We start from the raw sequence: 21,932 nt of genomic DNA, 5'->3' as shown, positions 1-21,932 counted from the left end.
GAAACCCATTTCTTTAAAAAAAAAAAAAAAAGGTTATATTTCAAGTGTATAACATGCTGATTTGATTTGATATACATAGTAAGATGATTACTACAGCCAAGCTAATTAACATAATATCTCCAGACATAGTTACTGTTTGTGTGTGTGTGTGTGTGTGTGTGTGTGTGTGTGTGGTGAGAATACATGAAACCTACTCTTTTAAAAAAATATATATTTTTTTTAGTTACAGTTGACATTTAATATTATTCTATATTAGTTTCAAATGTACAGCATAGTGGTTAGACATTTATATAACTTATGTGGTGATCTCCCAATTAATCTAGTACCTACCTGGCACCATACATAGTTGTCACAACATTGTTGACTATATTCCCTATGCTGTAATTTATATCCCTGTGACTATTTTGTAACTGCCAGTTTCTACTTCTTAATCCCCTCAGTTTTTTCACCCTGCCCTCCAACCTCCCTCACCTCTGGTAACCATCAGTTTGTTCTCTGTATCTATGAGTCTGTTTCTGTTTTGTTTGTTCATTTACTTTGTCCCCATATAAGTGATCATATGCTATTTGTCTTTCTTAGTCTAATAATACACTTATTATCAGTGCATTAATACACGTGATAATACACGTTGTACAGTTTGGATTGGATTAATCTGGTGGGTGTGGCATGCTGGTGCTGTGGCGTGGGCCACAGTGTGTACACAGCGTGGGGCAGTTGGAAGGAAAGCAGTGTGTGCGGCTGTCCATTCAATGAGGACTAAGTATCTGTGGTCCCGGCAGAATTTGAGAGATGGAGAGGAAAATGTAGGTCTGAGAGAAGTGATAGAGAACATGATGGCTTGGTTTTGAGACCTAAGTGGGTCTGGAGCCTGAGACAGGAAATGGAGATTATCTTAAAGCGGTGGGGGGATTATCTCAAAGTCGTGGGACTGAGATTGTCAGGGGGTCCTGTTGAAAGGGAGCGTATACATAAGTAGGGAAGTTAAGAGGAAGAAGAGAAGTTCTGCTTTTCATTAGTCATGCAGATCACCGTCTCTCAAAAAGACTAAGACTATCTCTGGCCCAGCAAATAATTGCCTTTAGCAAGTCATTCTTTTTAAAAATCAAATGGATAGGGGAGGTGTTGGTTAATCACATGATATAAGTTTCAAGTGTAGGATTCTAATACATCGTCTGTACATTGCATTGTGTGCTCACCACCGTAGTCTAGTCTCCCTGCATCACCATGTGTTTGACCCCCTTTACCCTCTTCATGGAGCAAATCATTCTTCAAATTAATTTCCATAGTACTAGGTTCCTTCTCTTCCAGGAGAAAATTTGAATTGCTGATCCAATTCTTTGGAAGTTTATGGAACTCTGCATGCTTCCTATTTCATCCTGAGTCGGCTGTAACAAGTTGTCTTTTCCTAGAAATATTTCCGTTTTATCTACATTTTCAAATAAAATTGTTCGTAGTGTTCCCGTGTTCTCTTTTTAGCCTTTGAGTATCTGTAGTATGTCTTCATTTTCATCTTGTAATATTTTTGTTACTAGTTCTCTCTGTGTGTCTTTGTCTGTATCATCATTTTGGACAGAGGATTGTCCATTTTATTTGTCTTTTAAAGAAAAAGATAGTTTCCATTGTAGTTTTACATTTCTCGTCTTCTTTTACCCTTTTAAGTCGTCATTTATGCACTGATATAGATGACAGCAGATGGCTGAAGCAGTTGTTGTAGACAGAAATGATCTGGGGAAAGCAGGTGCGTGTCAAAGTACGCTTTCCTGCTCTGTGTCTCAGCTGTTGATTTGCAAAGCGGGGGTCACCAGGGTGAGCTGGAATCAGGACAAGGCAGGTTGTTCTGAGCAAGGAGGGTGGCTGTCTGAGGGGGGATGGGGAGGATTACAAAACATCTCCCGGAATGGCCTTTAGCTGCTGAGAAGGACTCTCTAGCCTTTTCTCCTTCATTCTTTCTCTCTTTTTCCTTACAAAATGCAAATCTTTATTAACACTCATACTATCCAGCTAAAGCTAACATTAGGTAAACTTCGAATTCGTGTTAAATTTAAGTGGAACAAATAGAAAAGGTTATCTGTTGAAAAGCCCAGTAATCACTAGCACTTCAGATGTGTGGGTGACACAAGTCCTCTAAGCCAAGTTAATAAGCAAACTTCCTCTGGCAAGATTTAACTTGAGCTGCAGTTTGGACTTTACTTGTAAACCCAAAGTGGATAGAGCACGTCCACTTTCCAGCCAAGCCTGGGCTGCAGCAGAAACACCTTTAGTGCTATCATTTTTATATAGATTTATATATTATACATACATGTATATCTTTGTATATGTACATGCATACATGTATGTTAGAGTGCTGTGATTTTTATATAGATTAGGTCTATATCTAGATCCATATCCATATCTGTATCTATATCTTGCTATAGAATCATTAAACCATTAAATCCAGAGGAAACAGTTTACAGTGAATTAAATATCTTGTCCAAAGTCCCAAAGCTACTTGTTAGCAGAGCCAGGTATGAGATCTCATCTGCCTTAGGCTAGTCTTCACTCCCTACTCCATTACTTGTTTTATTGCATTGCTGAAAAGGTAGGTGAATATACATGTACATAAATGGCATTCATCTAGTTATTCCCGATATAAGCGTTTTTAAGGGCTATTTCCTGCTCATAAAAATGTGTGTATCTGGAATGTATATCAGAAAGAAGAAAAAAAAGTTGGAGCAAAATGTGGAATGTTCTCAGTGAATTGGTCATTTGTTTTATATGTTATTCAAATTAGGAAACATATAGGAATTATCTTTATCATGCTTCAATGCAGAGATGGTTTGTTTACTCATTAATATCTGCTATTAAGATCTCTTAATATTTTTGACAGGATGAGGGTTTGTGTGCTTTCCCCCTTCTTCCCGCTTTTTAAGATTTAGTTTTAATGTACAGGAAGACTCTCAGGAAATCCTTTTTTCTGCTTTTTGATTTATGCAAAGAAAAAAGACGTAAAACTCAGGTCTTTGTATCATTCAGTAGTTGTTTATGTGACTAACAGCTGTTTCTCTTGATTCTTAGGTGATATTTAGTTACAGATTTGCATCACCATCTTATACAGTCCCTTTGATTTTAAAATTATGAATAACCAAGAGCAAGTGTTTTGTAAAAACTAAGTTAAGCATTTTAGGCAACACATGTATTAAAGATTTTGAAATTCAAACTCCTAAACTTTAAACTTTGGAAATGGCGGTGTTCAGTTACTTTATGAGCTCCAGCTCTGATGTTGGGTTTGTGAAACATTTCGTAGTGTATAACTATTAAAAGGGAGAATATTCATTTTTATTATGGGTGCTATTAGCATATTTAATGAAATTATTCCATTCCTTTGCTCACAAATGTTCATGCAAAGAGGGTATTTTAATGTAACAACTCATAATCTTGCTTATAGCATTCTTTTTGATTCGGGTATATCATTTTGATCCTAAGTACTACTAATTATAAAAGGTACATACACGCTGTATTTCTTTGGCAAGCCATACATCTTGTCACAAAACTTTTCCACAAATGAGTTCTTTAAATTTCTTCATGGAAAAGCATTATCTTCATGGGTTATATAAAACGTTGCATTAATATTATGCAACAACAGTGCAAACTACTTAAGCAAAATAAAGGAAATACTATTATATTCATATTATGCTATTTAAGTGATAAAATTAATGTGCCATATTAACTTTGTCTTTCTTTCCCTATTTTTTCAGTATTCAGGTCATGAGGATTTAATGAAAACCTACTACTCATTGAGCTGTGTGGGAGCTAGGTTATTACCTTATCAGAATTCCCTCTTAGACCTGACTTCTTCTGGTTTATCTAAGTAACTGATGAGCTTGTATGTAATATTTCCCCAAGTCTCCCATCTTCTGCCTGCCCTCACATTATATGTTTTATACTAAGGAACGTCTGTCTCTCTGTCTGCCTATCCGTCCATCTATCTATATTCCTGACAGTGAATTCTACGATAGGCTCCATGAGTTCTGGCCCTCCATGTACATGTTATTAAATCATACAATAATCTAGGTACTACTGTGAATGGATTTTCCAGATGTAAGGAAGGTCTCAAATCAGTTGACTTTAAGATAGATGTTCTGGGTAGGCCTGACCTAGTTACATGAACACTGTAAATCTGGGTCTAGAGGTGGAGATGGAAGGAGGCAGAGACCGGACGCAGCAGGATTTAATGTGCCATTGCTGACTTGGCAGAGCGGACCACATGGTAAGGAGTGTGGGCAGCCTTTAGGAGCTGAGAGTGGCTCCCCATGGGCAGCCAGTAAGGAAACAGGGACCTGGGTCCTACAACGACAAGGAACTGCATTCAGCCAACAGGACCTTGAGCTCCAGATGAGATAAGCCATGAATCCTGCCAAGACCTTGATTTCCGATTTGGGAGCCTTGAGTATCCAGTCAGGGAGTGCCTGAACTAAAGCCAGGATGAACTTATATGTGGGTGTTATCAGAAGCTGCTATGTCTATGCTAATTTGTTATGCAGCCATAAATAACTAATACATGGATTTAGAACCTGGTCAACCTTAGCTTTTTCAGAGTCCTAAAGCCTTGGTTCTTTTTTTTTGGCTCCCTCTCATTCTTATTTGAAACCAAAAACAAATAAGCAGAAATCAAGTATTTACTTTACTCCATCAATTCAGGACATGAGGCTAGTACCAATTTATTGAATCTGTCCTGGCTTTTATGTTCACTCACAAAGGGCTTTTGGCTTGTATATAATCAGAAGGATGTCCCTTGAGATGGCTGTTATCACCTGTCACGGTTACCCTCCACCGTGTAGTTGCACAGCTCTGATTCAGGGAAAGATGATTTGCAAAGATGGCCACGCCAGTTCCAATCTTAGTATTCAGGTTCCTTTGTAATATGACTACCTCTTCTACCAGCGACGGGGAGAGTCCATTTCCCCAAACCTTGGATTTGGGCTGACTCTCTGATATATTTGAATGATAGAATATGCAGGCAGATGACCTTGAGGCTGGACCTCGTGAGGCTTTATAGCTTCCTCTTTCACTCCCTTGGGCCCAGATACCCTGTGAGAAAGTCCCAGTGAGTCTGCCGAGAGCTGCGTGAAGGGCAGCTGAGGCGACCAAGACGACAGCTCCAGTCAACATCTGGACTTTGAGGCCACCCAGGACAAGCTGGTCCCTGGACGACCTCCCAACTGACTGCAAATACAAAACAGAACCTAGCTAAGACCAAGTGGAGTGGAAATGAGCTGCCCCAGCTGAGCCATATCCAAATCGTCAACCCACAGCATTGTGATCAAATCGTTTGTTCTTATATCAAGCCATTCTGATTTGAGGTGATTTGTTGTTATGCAGTAATAGGTAACTGATACAGATAGTAAAGAACATGACTTTAAAAATGATTTTAAAATGAAAACTGTTTCTTTTTGAATGGGTTCTTATCTATGCAAATGTCCATGTACACAGTGCGAAATTTAAGATACGAAAGAGTATATACATAAAAATCAATTTCCCATCTCTAGGGCTTTATTAAGCTTTTCTCATCTTGTTGGAGCTCTTCAGGATGATGGTTAGGGCATAAAACAAGAATTTCAAGATTATGCATAGGGAAAATGACCAAAGAAGGAGATACAGAACAACATAACTTATTCCAAATTGGTTTGCTTTGCTTTGTTCCACTTTATGTTCCCAAAAATTCACCTCTGCTTTCTTCAGTTTTCCACAGAATTAATTTAAAAGGCCCCCAGGTGCCAAAGCTAAAGGATGAGGTTAAAGCTGAGTATATGAGTGACCTTGTGGGGGCGTATTATAGGATGGAAAATTATCATGTACGCTTTCCAGTAATGTGAGATTAGAGAATCTACCACCAATGATGGGTTGAGTGATTCAAAAATCATTCAGAGCAGTATTTTCTTTGCTTGTATTTGGAGAAAGTAAGTCAGCAAAGGCCGCTCCATGCATCTGATTAACCGTGTCAGCCCAGGAGCAGAAACCCACACAGAGCTGGGTGCCTGGGCCACTGGCTCACCCGACCGTTCCTGGAGTCCTGTCCACAGCTATAATGGAGAATCTACAGAATATCAGGCTCAAATGAGAGTTTGGATTTACCTGGTGTAACCCTGGGGAGTCTAGCTGTGCCCTAAATTCCAGGCTTATTCATTCGAGAAACATCTGTCATGCACCTGCTATGTTCCAGGCTCTGTTGGTAGATGGTATGGATACAAGCCTAAACATTGCTCTAGTCCATAATCTTAAAGTTCTTATTTCTGGGGTCTATCCACAATGACTCCAGGGGCCCCCCCCAAACCAAATTGGATACTTGATCCTACATGGATTAAAATCCCCTTAAGAGTCCCAAGGAATGTGAAACATTCAGCCCCAAACAGTGGACTTAATAAATGAATGTTGGCGTCCTGTCTCTTAACAAAGCTTTGACTCAAGAAGTTCAAAGTAATGTTTGATCTCTTAGTGTTTTTGGTTTAAAAGAAATTATGGTTCCTGATAAAAGGGAAGGGCCATGGCTGAGAGCCTGTGGGCATTTATATCTCAGACTATGGAATACGCTGCACATTTGTATTTCTCTCAGAGGACAGGGAAAAGGCTGTATGGTCACTTATCACATCAGACACTCTGCCCACCATCCTGGCATCACAGAAGTTTGTCCAGGATGCTCTGGGATGACATTACAGGTTCATTGATGGGTTAGTGCTTTTCCAAGTTTAGAATCTAGCATCTAACATGTGCTTCTTGTATTAGTCTGCTCGGGCTGCCACAACAGTGACTTAAACAACAGACATTTATGTTCTCACAGTTCTGGAGGCTGGAAGTCCAAGGTCAATGCGCTGGCAGGGGTGGTTTCTGGGGAGACCTCTTCCTAGCTTGCAGATGGCTGCTTGCTAGCTGGGTCCTCATACGGCCTCTTCTCTGTGAGGGGAAAGAGAGGGAGAGAGGTACATATCTCTGGTGTCTCTTCCTCTTCTTATAAGGTCACCAGTCCTACTGGATTAGGTCCCCAAACTTATGATCTCATTTAACCTTAAATACTTCTCGAAAGGCCCTATCTCTGAATAGTCTCACTGAGGGTTAGGGTTTCAACATATGAATTTGTGGGGGACACAATACAGTCCATAACCCTTCTTCTATGCCAGACTTCTAACATATGCTTAAGAATAAGGATATGAAGATACCAAATACCAACTCTGCTCCAGGAGGACACACATTCGATACAGTGCAATAATGATAAGACTATGCTAGGGAGAGGTGGAAAAGGTCCATGCAGTTTGAGCAGGAGAGGGAAGGCTTCTCAGAGGAACGTGGGTCTCAGAGAGGAGAGGAGTTCTTGGGGGTGGGGGAAGAGCATGCCAGGCCGTCTTCATATTCACAGAGCAGGGCCATTAGCAAACACAGCACTCTGGCTGAGTGAAGCCCTGGGTGTTTGGTGGATGTAAGAAGTTCTCATGAAAGTGGTCAAGATGATACCAAGGCGTTTGCTGCCCTTTGGGATACTGTACTAAGGAGCTTGGACTTGATCATGTAGAAGGAATTGAGCACCCAAAAGGGGTGTAAGCAGAGGAAGAACCCGAGCATATTTGCACTTGGAAAGTTCCCTAGGGAAGCCGAATGGAGGAGAAGAGTGTGTGAGATTGGAGGCTGGGGACAGCTGGGCGAGAAGTACCACAGTGTGGTGACAAACCCCAAAGGTCAACCCTGGCAGTGCCAATAGGATAGGGATGGGGCCTATCTAGGCATCCTGTGGAAAGCACAGGACTTGGAATTGACACCCTTATGAGGAGCGAGAGAAAAATCTAGGCTGGATCCCAGGTTCTGGTTTGGTGACTGGCGGACCCATTGTCAAGAATAGAAACAACACAATGTAAGGATGGGGAAAGAAGGAAGACTGGTGGGAAATGCCAGGGATGAAATTCACACAGGGCAGTTTCTTGGGCTTAGAAGGAACTTCTCTTTTTCTAAATCCTGTGGCTGGTGATTCCACCCTCAGTGGGCTTCAGGGACCTAGGGATGGCCAGGTCCTTAAAGGGCTGTGGCTTTAGAGCATCTTTGGAATAAGGAATTTGTTTATTGAAATCTATGATAAGACTTTTCTGTATGCTCGTGAACTGTTTGAATCAGAAAAGCTTCCCAATAAATAAACCCTTATTCATCTGTTTCCAAAAAAATTAAAATGCTTTTAATCTAAAATCCATCACCTTGCTGTCCTTTTTCTGTGACCCTGAAACAGGTAGTTTCCATTTTTGTACCTGCTGTGATTCAGGTAGATGGTAATCTAAGAGTCAGAGGGTTGGGCAGAGAAGCAATTTGCTGGAAGAGACCTGAAAAAAAAAAAAAAATCAGAGACAAAAAGAGGTTAAACAAACCCTTTCCTTCTTGCGCACAAATTATAGTCTCCAATTACCCTTTGATGAGCAGGGGAGGCGGGGCGGGGATATGAGTAAATTCCCAGGTCACTGGGTTTCAAGCTCCAAGCTCCAGCTTGAAATTTGTACAATTACAGCAAATCTGTTTCCTTTTCCTCCCTGATCCTTTTGAGTTTTCTTCTGTGACGTACTGGCAGGATTTCAATAGAACACTTATCTCTGAGCGTCACAGACTTGGAGTGGAGATGGAGGCCACTCATCAGCCACCTTTGATTTCTCCTATTTTTCATCTGGTGACACTTCGTTTTTTCCCCCCCACATTTCCTCTCCTCTTTCGAGAGTTTCAGAAGCCAACCAAACTAAAGAGATAGAAGGAAAACCTCCCGGAACCAATCCCCAGACTCTGAGCACCCGCATCGCTGGGCGCAGTGCACGCGGGACGCGGCCGCTGGGAGCCCCAGGCCAGCGCGGCGGGGCGGGGCCGGGGCGGGGCCTCGGCAGATTCTCTCCGCCCCCCCGCCCCGCCCCACCACTTAATTCGGACGCGCGGGGCCGCGGGGTGTGAAAGAGCCGCCCTGCGTCCGACAGGCAGCAGCTACGGTCTGAGCCTCCGTCTGAGCCGCCGCCTGCGCCGCCTCCGGGCCGCCCTGAACCGCCGGGCCGCTGGGCGCCGCCGCCGCCGCCTGGAGCGAGCGCCGGGGAGGGAGCCACGCGCCTTTGTGCGCGCGCGGAGGTAGGTTCGCCTCCCGCACTTACTTTGCACACAAAGACTGGGCGCTCGGGGAAGGCTGCGTGCCCGCCGGGGACACTGCGCGGCCCCAGCCCAGCCCCGACCCCCGACCCCAGGGACTCCCGGGCTGGCCGGGCCACCGGGCTTCTCCTCCCCGCTGCCGGCCGTTAGAGCGGCGCGGACTGTGAGGCGGGGGTTGCTGTGGGCGCAAGAGGGCGACGCGCAGGGCGGTGTGCTTGCAGGGCTCGCGGGTCATCCCGTGTCGTGCCCGGGGAGGGCGCAGGGCCGGGGCGTGGCGGGCGCCCTTCTTGGTGACCCCCCGCGGGAGGGTTGCTGGGGAGGCGGGGGACATCGCGAGGGAGGGGAGCCCGGGCTGCCGCTCCGCTTGGCTTATTGTTGCTTCCTCGGCCCGGAAAATGGAGAGACCCTGCCTGGAGCCGGGATGCGCTGCCCACCCGGTGCGCCGCGCCAGCCAGATGCTGAGCCCTAGGCGCCCGACTCACCGCTAGCTGCCCGGGCGCATCCGGGGCAGCCGGACGCGGGCTCCGGGGCCCGACCGAGCCTCCGCCTGGGCAAACAAAGGAGGGGCCACGGGGGGGATTGCCCTGCTGTTTTAAAGGTGACAGTGACAACTATTACCAAACAGTGTGTAAGTAACTTTTCCGTTTTGACACTTCTTCACTCCTGTGCTCTAGTGAACCCAGTGTCTTGGGTGGCATCTGCACCGAAGAAGTCCTAAAATTTTGGTTCCCCAGTTCTCCCCAAGCATCTTTAGGTCCCGCGGGGATGGCATGGATGCGGATAGCTAAGCTGTAACGTGCTTAGCTATGTAGGAGAAGGCTAAGTCCCTTCTGAAATGTGAACAGGAATCCTCTTGAGAGGATAAATTGCACATCTCACTCTGCAGGAGGGTACCATATACCCGTCCTTCCTCGGCAAGACTGTAGTCAGTGCCAGTAAAGCAAAGTTATTTGATTAGAATGAGTGATAGTCAAGGGAAGTACAGAAAAACAGGATGAGGCCTGCATCCTTAAACTTGTGGATTTCTTGCTAACAGGTACGTTAGTTTTCTCCTCTGGCCATGTTCCTGATCCATCGCACTGGAGATTTTAACTGTCCAAGTTGCTTTGAGTTGAAATACTAGTATTGGGTGCCTGTCTAGAGAAGATTTCTTAGTGCGAGTAGTTTCAAGCTTAAAACTTTTAAGTATAAAATTATATATATTTACTAAAAAATTGAGAAAATAAAAAAAGGTCACTCATGTACCCTACCACTCAAACACGCCCCGGGGATCAAGGCATCTTTGCTTGATGTATGGCTTGGCAGCCGTGGTGTGTGTGTGTGTGTGTGTGTGTGTGTGAGATACTTGAGGGAGTTACTGATACTTCATCTTTACCAGTCATGTCAGACTAAAATATGTCCAACAGCCATAGTTCTGCAAAGGTGGTTTGCCACTTCCATACAGGATTAAGACCAACAAGTTGTTTGAAATATATTTTCTTATACTCTTGCAAATAACCACGTGTACAGAAGGGAGAGGGAAGAAAGAGGAAAAACTGCATATTCCGCTTAATTTGGAAGACTAGACTGACAGTGAAGTTTTATGGATTATGTTCTTTAGATTTCAGGTATAGCTTGGGATTGACTGTTTTTAAATAAAAGTCAATCTACCTGCTTTAAAATATTTCAAACGTAAAATTCTGAGATTGATGGGCTATACGGTATGTGTTAGAAACAAAGTCTTTTTGTAGAATAAGAAATAGCAGTGGTTTTATAGCTAGGTCCATGCTTGCTTCTGAAAGACTTTGCATCAAGAAGGTAAATAAGAGGGATTTCCCTATGAGTCATGAGTAGTTTTGACTATATGTATTTAGTGGAAAAACAAGACAAAACCCCCAAAACAACACATTGTTCAACCACAGATTTAGCCACTGAATGCTTTTGTCTTTACATACTTTTATTTTCCACTTGTGAAGTTTTTGGACATTTCATTTCTCCAATATGCAAAATAAAAAGGGGTCTTGGAGACCACTGTGTAGAAATAGATGGATGATTAGCATGATGCAATACCTTTTGAAGTGAGAAGAATTTAAGGAAGGAAGTTGTGATTATGTACTGTCAGGTGCAATCTTTGTTCCTGTTCCTAACTTGGGGCTCCTTGATCTGCATGCCTGTACACTTAGGGTGCTTGTGCAGAGCCATGTGACCTGTGAATGAGTGTATGAAGTATGTAGTCTGCTGTAGTGATCAGCATTCCTTCAGAAACAATGGTACCTTTCTACATACGCAAGTCAAAAGGGACTCAACTAGGAAATATCAGAATGTCTAAGTCTTACTTTTCACCCGTCCTGTGGCGTTGGGCAGTGTAAGCAGCACAGTCCAGTGGGGCCTGAGCGTCAGCCCCCTGGCTTTACTCGTCTTCTGTAATGTTGCCTGCAGGGAGGAGAGAAAGTTTGTGAGTGGTCCGGTGTCATGGACTTGCTATGGCTGTTTGTGATGGCCAGCCTCCTGTCCCTTGGCCTGGAGAGGCCATTCCTGGGATGTTTGAAAAGTAGACTTGGTTTATGCTGGAGAGAAGCACTGTAAGAAGTCCTATTCCTGACCTGCAGTAAGATGCCTTCTTCCCGCCGATGTCTTCATTGTTTAAAATACCACAAGTAAAGATAGAAGAGACATTTACTGGTTTTCTTTGGGAGTGGTTGAGGGGTAGAAGACTTTTCTCCAAAAAAGAGGGAATGCAGTAGATTAGTAGTACGGCTTATTGTTATTATTAATATCCCGTCTGCCCCTCCCTCCAGAATTCTCTGTGCAAGCCTTTTGAGAAAGTGGGTCAGGAAGTTTGGTGACATGAGATCTAGATTTCAGGCACTTGTAGAAGTCCCCAGATATCTTGGGGAAAGTGGTCACCCTTCTTAAAGTCTTGAGAAAGTGGCTGTGGGCACACCCACCCTGCACCTCACTTTGGGCACACGGTGCTTTGGCAGTGCCGCTTTGCCACTGGGTAATCTGTGTGCACAGCATTGGGCCTTGTGCTGGGATGGCCCAATGAGACTGCTCTTCATTTCCTTGTGTAACGTTCTTATCTAAGCTAGGCCTACTTTTGCCTTTCCTTCTTGCAGCAGAATATTTTTTTCTCCCCGTTTTCCTTTCTAGTGCAAGAAGTGCTGGGCCTTAGCCATCTGAACTTTTCCTTATGCTACGTACTCAAAACTCAGCCAAAAGGCATCCATGCTTTTACCCACCAGATAGTACCGATTCCAGTACCCAGTCAGTAAAAAAATTAAACTCATCTGGCAAGCTGGCTTAGGTTGCCATTTAGTCTGATAAATCAACAAGGGGCTGTTTCTCAGGCCGATAGGTGAAGCTTTGCTCTCTCTTCATTCAGTCCATCATTGAGCAGACATTTACTGAGAGCTGCTTATGCGGCCGCACTGACCGCGTTGGGTATACTGCAGTTGACAAGACGGCTGGGGCCCCTTTCCCCATGGCAGGGCAGGCCAGGGAGAGATTGAAAGAACTGCATGAAATTATACAAAACTTGTTTAATGACAGTTATGTTCAGAGCCGTGAGGGGAAAGTAGCACTTTGTGAATTAAGATCCCTTGGAAAGAATGATGTGTGTAAATCTCAGCAAAGGCTGCCTGGTGGGTTTCTGACTGTAAGATGAAGGTCCGGTGGGGAGAGGCATGGAGGCACGTGAGCGGGATTGACTCAGGGCTGGTCAGTGGTAGGGCCTTGGCGGGGCAGAGGAGCCGACTGTTCCGTTTCGTCTAGAATTTGGCAGAGGGGCGGGGACAGTTTCTAGTGCAGAACTGAGGAGGGCCTGGGACACTGGTATTGTTTCTGTGTTCTCACTGAAGGCAGACCTTAAGGCCGGTGGCCCTGGAAAGGCAGTTGGGTGGGGACGTGGTGTCCTGAGCTGGTCCGACGAGTTCCCAGGAGCAAAGGGCCAGTGTAACGCAGGGGGTAATGGCTACATCTGTGCCCACCAGAGGTTCTGTTACAAGTGGGAAGATTTGACACGGGTTTGTGGGGCAATTGTGGGAAGATTTATCGAAGAGTCTATTTCAGGCTCAGAAGCACTGTAAGAAGGAAAACGCTAGAGATGTAGAAACAGGGTGTGTTGTTTTCACACGAGGTGGGCTCGCTAATGCTGCGGGCTTACCAAAGATTTCCTGTGAGGTGAAGCGGCTGGGGCAGAGCGGTGGCCATCGTCTGTGCTCTGCAGTGTCGTGTGCTCATGGAGAGGTGGCACGGCTATGGTTTGGTGACAGTGATGTCCCTACATGTGGCAAATATTGGGGTTCAGGGGTATGAAGAAAATCCCTTTCGAGGCCATGAGATGCAGGAGCCTCTGGGCTGTCTGCAGTGCTGTTCCTGTCACTGAATCATAAATCTTTAGCAGTCCTTCATCCGAGAGGCTTAAGGGAGAAATGCTGAGCCCCGGCAGACTTCTGGGCTGGGTTGAGTATGTCTTGGAAAGTCCCCCAAAAAACAAGAGAGACAGATGTGTGGGTAGACCAGCTGTCCATGTCCTGGCTGGCTGTAGGGATGTGTAGTTTGGAGGATTTTGTCACCGCATTCTCTGTTGTCCTTTCTGTTGTCAGTACTGACTTACGTTGCCTTAGAGCATCTACGAGGTGCAGTCCTGCTCGGTGCCCGCTCTGAGCGAGACGGTGGGATTGGAGAATGGGGCGTGTTTCTTAAGGTAGTTTAGGGGACGCTTTGGAGCGTTGGAGCCAGACACATCTGAGTTAGGGCCCAGGCCTGTGGTGTGACCTGCCCGTCGCAGAGCCCCTGGCAGCTCTAGTGCTGTCACTTGTGAGATAAACTCAGTGAGACCTACCTCCCACAGCACAGTGAGGGTACATGCAAGGTCACGAAGCCCAAACACATGGTCCGTGAGATGGCCGGCCAGGGTGCCATGCCCACGGCTTTTAACTCGAATGTTTCCTCACCTAGCGGCGGTGATGCCAGGACACAGACGGGGCAGGGGCGGGGAAGGACTCCCTCCCCTCTCTCTTTACCCAGCTCCTCAGATGACTTTCTGCCCTCAGGAGTATTGTACCAATAAGCGGCCTTTGATATTGGGAATGGCATGTTTTGTTCTGTCCTGGGACACAAGTTTTGTCGTAATACAGTAGATAGGAGAGACGGCTGTGACAGTGTGATGCAAGCTTTTCTGTGTCGCTATTAATACATGAAACAGAACACGCTCCACGAGAGTTCAAGGTAAAACTCACATTGTATCCAGGTTTTCCAGGCCTCTGGGCATGCTAATGAGTTTGTTAAACTGGACGTATGCAGTGCACGTAATCAGAAGTGGTTTATGGGTGTCGGATGTAGAGGTATTAAAATTCCCGTGTCCTAGAGGAAGTTAAGAATGTCATCGTGGATGTGGTTATGTAGAAGGATTTCCTTTCTAATATGCTTTTCCCTTGTAACTTACTGTCACTTAAAATAGGTAAAGCCGTGGTCATTGTGCTTTTTTTTCTTTCCTTCTTTTGATGGACGCCCAGCGTAGTGTGGTCGGGTGGAACGAGAGAGGCCTAGTCGTTTTGAATTTTCAGAATCCTAGGCCCAAGCTCACCATTAGTTAGTATATGATGTTTGAACAGATTATTTGTTTGTTTCTCTCTTTCCTCATCTATAAAATGGAGACAGTCACACTTGCCTACCTCTTAGAGTACTTTGAGGGCCAGGTGACAGCCTGCATTCCTTATAACTGGTGGAGTGCCCCGTGACTGGAGGTTGTCACTCTTGGGATTGCCCTAGGGTTCTACTAGCACATGGGCCACGTGGGCCACCCCTGTGGATACGATGACTCTTTGAAGGTCACAGGAGGCAGGGTACAGAATGGTAAGGAGAATTGGCCACATCTTCTTTTGGATTCCTGCTGTGGTGGGGACATCAGGTATTCTACGCTCATGGAATGGACTCATCTTGCAAATACAGGACTGCCAGACTTAGGGTTCCTCCTGGGCTAGTCAGTTAACCTAGAAGCTTCCATATTCTGGTCTGTGAAATAGAATGATAATAAATGTACTAATATTAGTTTTATTATTACCAACTATCAGGCCTTGCGCATGTCCTACCTGGCAGGCGTTGTGCTGAAAGCTTTATGAGAGTTCTTCGTTCATTCAGCAAGTATTTAACGCATATGCCTACGTGCCAGGCGCTGTGCCAGACTTGGTTATGTGGATGGGCCAGTGGGAAGGACTGACAGATCCCTGCTTCTGTGGTGTTTATATTCATGGCAAGACAGAGTGTAAAGAAATACAATTCTAGGTAGTGTCAGCGCTGTCAGAAGTGTAAATTGGGTCATGGCGGTGGCGTCTGGCGGGAGAAGGTGGTGTTTAGAATGGGATGTGGCCCCTCTGAGGAGGAGAACTTTTGCTGTGTATGAAGCAAGGGTAACCCGTGCTCCCCTCAGTCTGTGCAGAGGCAAGTGCAAAATAGTGGCCCAGAGGCTGGAAGCGGAGCTCCATCTTGAAGGACTTCAGGAAGGCCCATGTGGGTGGAGCTAGGTGGGGGCAGGGACGTGAGATGAGGTCTGAGTGGGGGCCAGATCATGGGGGGGCCTGTCGCCCACGGGGTGGACTTGGCTGATGGGGAGACCATGGGCGGCTTCTGAGCAGGGGACGGTAGTGGTCTGATTGGTCTTGTGGTTTCTAAATACCCTCTGGCTTGTATGGCAGCTGAAACTGCAGGAGGGGCCAGAATGGAAGCTGGGGGGCCAGTGGGAGGCTCTTGTGTGTCCCCAGGGATGTTGTCATGACTGGGATGGAGCTGGAGAGAACCGGTTGGATGCCTGATATATTTGGAAAATGGAACCTTCTCCCATCTCCTATTGGAGCTAATACATGAAAGGGAAAGGAATTGGGAGTGACGCCTACTGTTTTCCCCTCAGCACCTAGTGAAGGGTGGTTTACTGAATGGGACCCCTGGGGGGTGTTATGTAAGGCCCACAGCAGCCTCTGACGTTAGTGCTGTTGTGATCCTCATTTCACAGATGTGGAAACCGAGGGCCAGAGACGTAACAAGTTTGCCCTAGGAAGAAGCTGAGTCAGGATTCCAACCCAAGTCTGATTCTTGCCCAAGTCTTGTGTTCTCAACAGTGTTTGCGATCCTCAGGGAAAAATCTGAATTTAGCTATCGTAACAGATCGGTATGAAAGTACCTGTGCAAACACTTCGGAAACTTTTTTTTTCTCTCTCTCTTTAGTACAGCTTTATATGAGGTATAATTTATATACCATGCAGTTCACCCATTCTATTAAATGTATGCAGTTGAGCAACCATCACCCCAATCCCATTTTAGACATTGCAGTCAATTGCTGTTTCTATCCCTGGTCTTGGGCAACCACTAATCTTTCTTCTGTCTCTTGAGTTTTGCCTTTCCTAGAAATTTCATATATCGAGAACCATACAATATATGGCTCTTTGTGTCTGGCTTTGTTCACGTCACAGAGTGTTTTGGGGGTTCATCCATTGTTGCACAATACATATGCTTTGAAAGAACATTCTTTGCCTTTGTCAGAAATAGGTACTCTGGGCCAATGAAAATGATTTCCACTGAGGTGGGCCTTGAGATGATGGTAAAAGTAATACCTAGCGTTTACTGAGCAATTAGTATTATTCCAGGCACGATTTTGTTCATTATTTTCTGTGGTCTTCGAAGTAATTCTACGAGGGACATACCATCATTAGTGTTTGTTTCACAAATGAGGAAACTGAGGCATGAAGAGATGAGATTAGAAAGCTTGCTCAAGGTTATAGAGCTGGGATCGAACTTGGGCCTTCTTTCTGTGTTCCCTTAACTTTGTATAGAAAACTTGGACTTCTTATCTTCAGAATGGTCTTGGAATCTCACTTGGAATAGTCTACTTGCCAGGTAAACCTATAATTGTGTTTTAAGGAGAATATTTATATTGCGTTTTTATTTTGGCATTACCCTGTGTAAATTATAGTGTCTTAAATCCATTTGTGAAGTAACTTGCTTAGGCACCAAATGAAAAACACGTAATTATATCATTAAGCAGAGTTTGCGTGTTGGAGTTGTGTTTCAGATATTATATTTACCAGAAATGCTATTTTTGTATGAAGTGTCCGAAGGCTAGTGCCTTATTAATGGATGGAATTTAATTAGACATCATGCATTTTCCATGATGTTTATATAATTGTTTTATATGAATACATTTTCTCCTCTCACAATTCTGCACTTCAACAGTATTTTTTCCTAGTTACATATAATCCATATTGGAATTCATATTCCCTATTGCAGAAGAATTCTTTGTGTGTCATAAATATCTGAAAATTTTGAAAAAAATTTTAAACACTTCGTATCTTTCCGTCATTCTTTTTTTTTTTTTTTTCTCTTTTTAATTTTATTTTGTATTGAAATAACGTTAAGACTTACAAGACATGGCAAGACCCTTACAGACTTCTGTGCACCCTTCCCTTTAGGACATCTTCTCCCACTGATGATATAACCACAGTACGTTGTTATCACAACCTGGAAACTGGCATCTTGCATGCTATGTTATTATGCACCTTTTCCAATGAACGCTTTCCCATTTAGGGGTACAGACTTTGGTTTCAGACATTAGTGGTAAATTTTTAAAAAGATTATCGAGTAGTTTGGGAAGAGCTAGTTATATAATTTTAGCCATGATGAGTGATAACCTCTTTGGAATAAGGGCTAACTTTATACCAGGATTTTGCCCTTGATCGCTGGTAAGGCACTTTTTACTGGTGTCACAGCTTCCTAACTCTATAAAATGGAATTATGGCATCATAAAACTAACTCTTTAAGTGTAGTACATCTTTCATTTTTAGGGATTTTTAATTATAGTCCCAGTTTCTTAGTTCAAACTAGCAAATTAAAAAAGTGGCTTTTTATTTTAGAATACCTGGTTTTAAGAGTAAAAAATTAACAGTATTAAATTTGGTCTAAAAAGATTTCCTTTAAATCTTTGTTAATCTCTTTATATGGTTAGAACCACCTGGGAGTCTGCTATGTTTGAAAAGAAGATTAACTGGTGAAATGCCAGGTCTGTGAAATTGGTGCAAGGGGGGCGACCATTGTTCCAAACCCATTGCTCAATTCCGGGGAGCAGCAGGGTAAAAATCCTATGACTTGAACTAGTAGCTTTGGAAAAGTAGGATTTGTGGGCAGAGGTAGAGACTTGAAAAGTATAGTAAAGAAGCGATATCTTTAGTTGCCATCGGACTCTGTTCAACTTTACTCTTTGTGCCCTGGCTGGACAGTTGCACAGGCCACCAGCATGCGGGGCTCAGACGTTGGAAGCAGGTCCCAACGTGTTTCTTTTTGCGTTCCAGGCTTGCTTCTGCCTGGTACTAGCCTGGAGGAAAGGGGACGTTATACTGGAAAGCCAAACCAAATAAAATTAAAATTACAGGAGGTAAAAATTGATGGAGTTGTGTATGTAAGATGTGTGCCCTTTACTTTATGTTATGCCTCAATTATATACACACATATATATATAATATATACGTGTGTGTGTGTGTGTGTGTGTGTGTGTGTGTGATAGAAAAACTAAACAAAACCCATACGCTCTAGAAAGTGGAGGTGCTTGGGTGGAGCACCACTGAAATATGCAAAACCTAAGTTACCACTTGATTGTTGCCCATCTCTTTTTCTTCTCTCCCATTTCCCAGGTACCCTGCTCAGAGCAGTGGTTTTATGCTTTTGTACATGAATGGATTTCAGGGACACTCGGGGCTGCCAGAAACCTCCTGGCAAGAATTGCTCCAGAGGAACCTGTACATTTCCTCTAGACAGCCCCAGGCACCGCCTCTTGTTCTACCAAACACGCCGCTTCTGAATCTTCTTACCTGAGAGTCTCCCCTTCCGCCGTGGAGCTGGGTGCCTGGGTATGGCCCAGTTTCTGCCTTTTAAATTGAGGGGTGGCTGCATATGCAATTCCAGAACAGCAGACGTCAAGGGGTAGGGGAAACCCAGGTAGCTGTAGAACTCCCCCTCTCCCCAGCATTGATTTCACTACTTTCAGCTGAAAAATGTCTTTTTACAGTTGGTTTCTTCAAACCAGAATCTAAACAAGGCTCACACATTGCATTTGATTGTTATACCTTTTCAAGTTTTCTAACTCTAGAACCCCTCATCCTCCCACCTTTTCCAGTTTTTTAACTCTAGAACACCTCATCTTCCCTCACCCTTTTCTCCCCACGCTATTGATTTGTTGAAGAATCCGGTCAGTTGTCTTGTAGAATGTCCCACATTCTGGACTTGGGTGGTTTTCTCTTGAAACCTGTTCCACTGCTCTGTCTTTTTGTAAACAGGAAGTTAGCACTAAAGCTTGATTAGATTCGTGTCCAGCTTTTTGGACAAGATTCGTTTGGTGGCAGTGGTGGTGTGAACTTCATGTTGCATCATCTCAGGAAAATGTCTGGTTGTCTCCCTTGCAGTGACATTGACATTGATCTTTGGGTGCCTGGGGGTGGCAGCTTGATTTTCCTCATTCACCTTTCTCCCATTGTCTGTAACATCCATTGAGGACTATTGCTTGAAGTAATTATTTTATTAGAGGTTGTTGATTCTTCTCTCTTAATGAGCACGTTAGGAGAATTGAGATGAGAGTTAAACTGGCCAAGGTGTCAGGGAAACTGTCAACATTGATGCAGCATGGGGACATCTAGAGAACAGAGAAATGAAGACTGGTCTGGCTTTATCCAGGCCTTGAGAATACGTATTTCCTATCATTAGAGCTAATTACCATTTGCACAATCTTTTACGAATATTACCGGTCAGGTTAATTTTATTGTAATTCTTGTGTGGCAACGCTATTAAGTTCTATCTGTAGATGCGAATTCTATTACTTACACAACTTGGGTGCCTGGCCCCCACCTAAATGAAGAGATTAGGACATGGGTTTATGAGGCGGGGTCCCATGTGATGGTGCAGGCCATAACAGATTATCTTTTTTCAATAATCACTTATAATTTCCTGAGACATAAGGACCTTTATGCCCCGTCTCTCCTTACAAAAAAAAACACAAAAAACTAAGTCATCGATGAGTTTAAAAATACAGGAGCATGATGAATCTAAAGTGGTTTGGTTTCTGTTTTGCCAAGAGTAGAAGAGAAATAGACCTTTAGTGGCAACTTGCGACTTCACTGTTAAGATCAGAAAGGATAGATTGTTGCAGTGTCTCCAGCAGGAAGTAATTAATTGGGAGTTCCTTTTAAAGGAGGGTGGTGATAGCCAATGAATTTAATTTACGTGTGCTCCCCCACTGCCAGGGGACACTGGGACGCACTACACCAACGATCTGATTTGGTGACAGTCTTAACATCTGAAGCTGCTGAAATGGGAATAACGGATTCTCCTTATTGGAGGCAGGCCTTCCTCTTGCTCCGCGTGTTCCTGGGAACACCTTGCGTAAAGGATAGTCCTAAAGCAGGTTCCAGAATTCTTGTGGGCACCATTGGGAGTTGTGCTTGGGGCCACACACTTGTGTCTAAATCATGGCCGTGATCAATAAGTCAAAAAAAGGTGTGAAAACCAGAAACCAAAAAGAATTAGAAAACTATAAACTCTATTGCGTTGCCACAGAGGGCTTGAGCTTGGAGAAGCCTAGAGATCAAGAGATCATCTATTAAGGACTGCTCGTTTTTTGGTAAATAAGCCAACACTCCACCCTAACTAGTTTGCTCAAGACCACAAAGCTACTTACTGGTAGAGTTGGAATTAAACTTCGTCCCAGAATAACAGTTACTAATACTTGAGTTTTCTTACACACGTGCTACATACATGCATCGTTTTTTTTTCATTCACCCCTCATGACGTAGGACGATGTTTTTTTCATTCGCCCCTCATGACGTAGGACGATGTTGTACTGCGGAGGACGCCGAGACATGGGACCTGCCGTAACTCAGCCCAGATCACACGGAATTCAGATAGACTCACTACAGACGGCATGCGCTGCACCCCTTTGTGGCATCGCCTTTCACGTGTCCCCTTCCTTCTCTCTGCTTTTCTTCCTTCCTTCTTCTTTTTAATGTTATGATTCCTTATTCAAGGAACGCGTTATTCCTAACAGTCCATCAACATTGCCTTTCCAGGGCCTTCCCTATACCCTAATGATGTATTGTAAACTTGCCAGCTCTAATTTATTGTAAATAAATTATGTACTGGAAAGTGACCTGCTAAGTATGATAAATATTTAAATAATTAGTCATTTTGCTTGGCTTCTTAGCATTTGAAAGAGCTTTGGGGTGATAAATGGTTCAGGACTCTAAAAAGATATCTTGGTAGATTTGGGCTGATAACGTCTTTCTTTTGATAAATACACTGTGCCCACCCAAAGCTTTCAAACAAATAAGTTGGTCCTTCTTTTGAAAAAAATCACTCTTGCTCTTTAAATGTGGAAAACAGCACCAAGGAACTGACTCGTGATAGGTCTGGAAAGCACAAAGGTCTTACATGAGAGCCTCACTGTTCTCCCCCCCCCCCCATCCTTTCCCAGTCACATCCTGGGCAGTCCTATAGCAGAGGTTTCAGGAAAAGCCAGTCTACTTTTGGGAGCAAATGTGTGAAGGGTGATGGAGGGGAGAAGTCAGCCCTCTAAAAACAGGATAAGGCGTTGGGTGTTGATTTTCTGAGGACGGTCAGCCTCTTGCTTCTTAAGACTGGTGAACCCACCTTTTTCTCTCTCCGCCCTGCCTACACAGAGCCTGAGGTGGGTGTCACAGAGGTGGTTATTAGACTTGATGATTTGTGCTAAGTGAATACACGGAGAGCGGGAGGTGTGGAGACCCTGGTCAGTCCCGGGAAGTGTCCCC

General features: G+C 44.2%; 1 protein-coding gene and 1 long non-coding RNA gene across 3 annotated transcripts in view; one reads left to right on the top strand and one right to left on the bottom strand.

Annotated features, from left to right (window-relative positions):
• FAM107B (family with sequence similarity 107 member B) overlaps window positions 1–21,932 on the top strand; it is a 195,317-nt gene that overhangs the window by 117,307 nt on the left and 56,078 nt on the right. Inside the window, exon 1 of one of the 2 annotated variants that reach the window (XM_019738294.3) lies at window positions 8,925–9,111. The exons of the other annotated variant lie outside the window; for it this stretch is intronic. The gene's annotated coding sequence lies outside the window, so the exon portion shown is untranslated. Of the gene's footprint in view, window positions 1–8,924; window positions 9,112–21,932 lie in introns of those variants that run through there. 2 annotated transcript variants of the gene reach the window in all.
• LOC141569993 (uncharacterized) lies at window positions 5,517–8,895 on the bottom strand. The gene is made up of 3 exons (XR_012493766.2): window positions 8,417–8,895; window positions 8,262–8,333; window positions 5,517–6,927 (listed from the first exon to the last, which is right to left on the bottom strand). It is a non-coding gene; the product is annotated as an uncharacterized LOC141569993 (long non-coding RNA).

This window comes from Rhinolophus sinicus, chromosome 1, assembly GCF_057876585.1.
Source record: "Rhinolophus sinicus isolate RSI-liver-muscle chromosome 1, RSI-T2T, whole genome shotgun sequence".
In the NCBI taxonomy this organism is placed as follows: Eukaryota; Metazoa; Chordata; class Mammalia; order Chiroptera; family Rhinolophidae; genus Rhinolophus; species Rhinolophus sinicus.
Note: the sequence above shows the minus strand (reverse complement) of the source record. Positions and strands in the feature narration are given on the sequence as shown.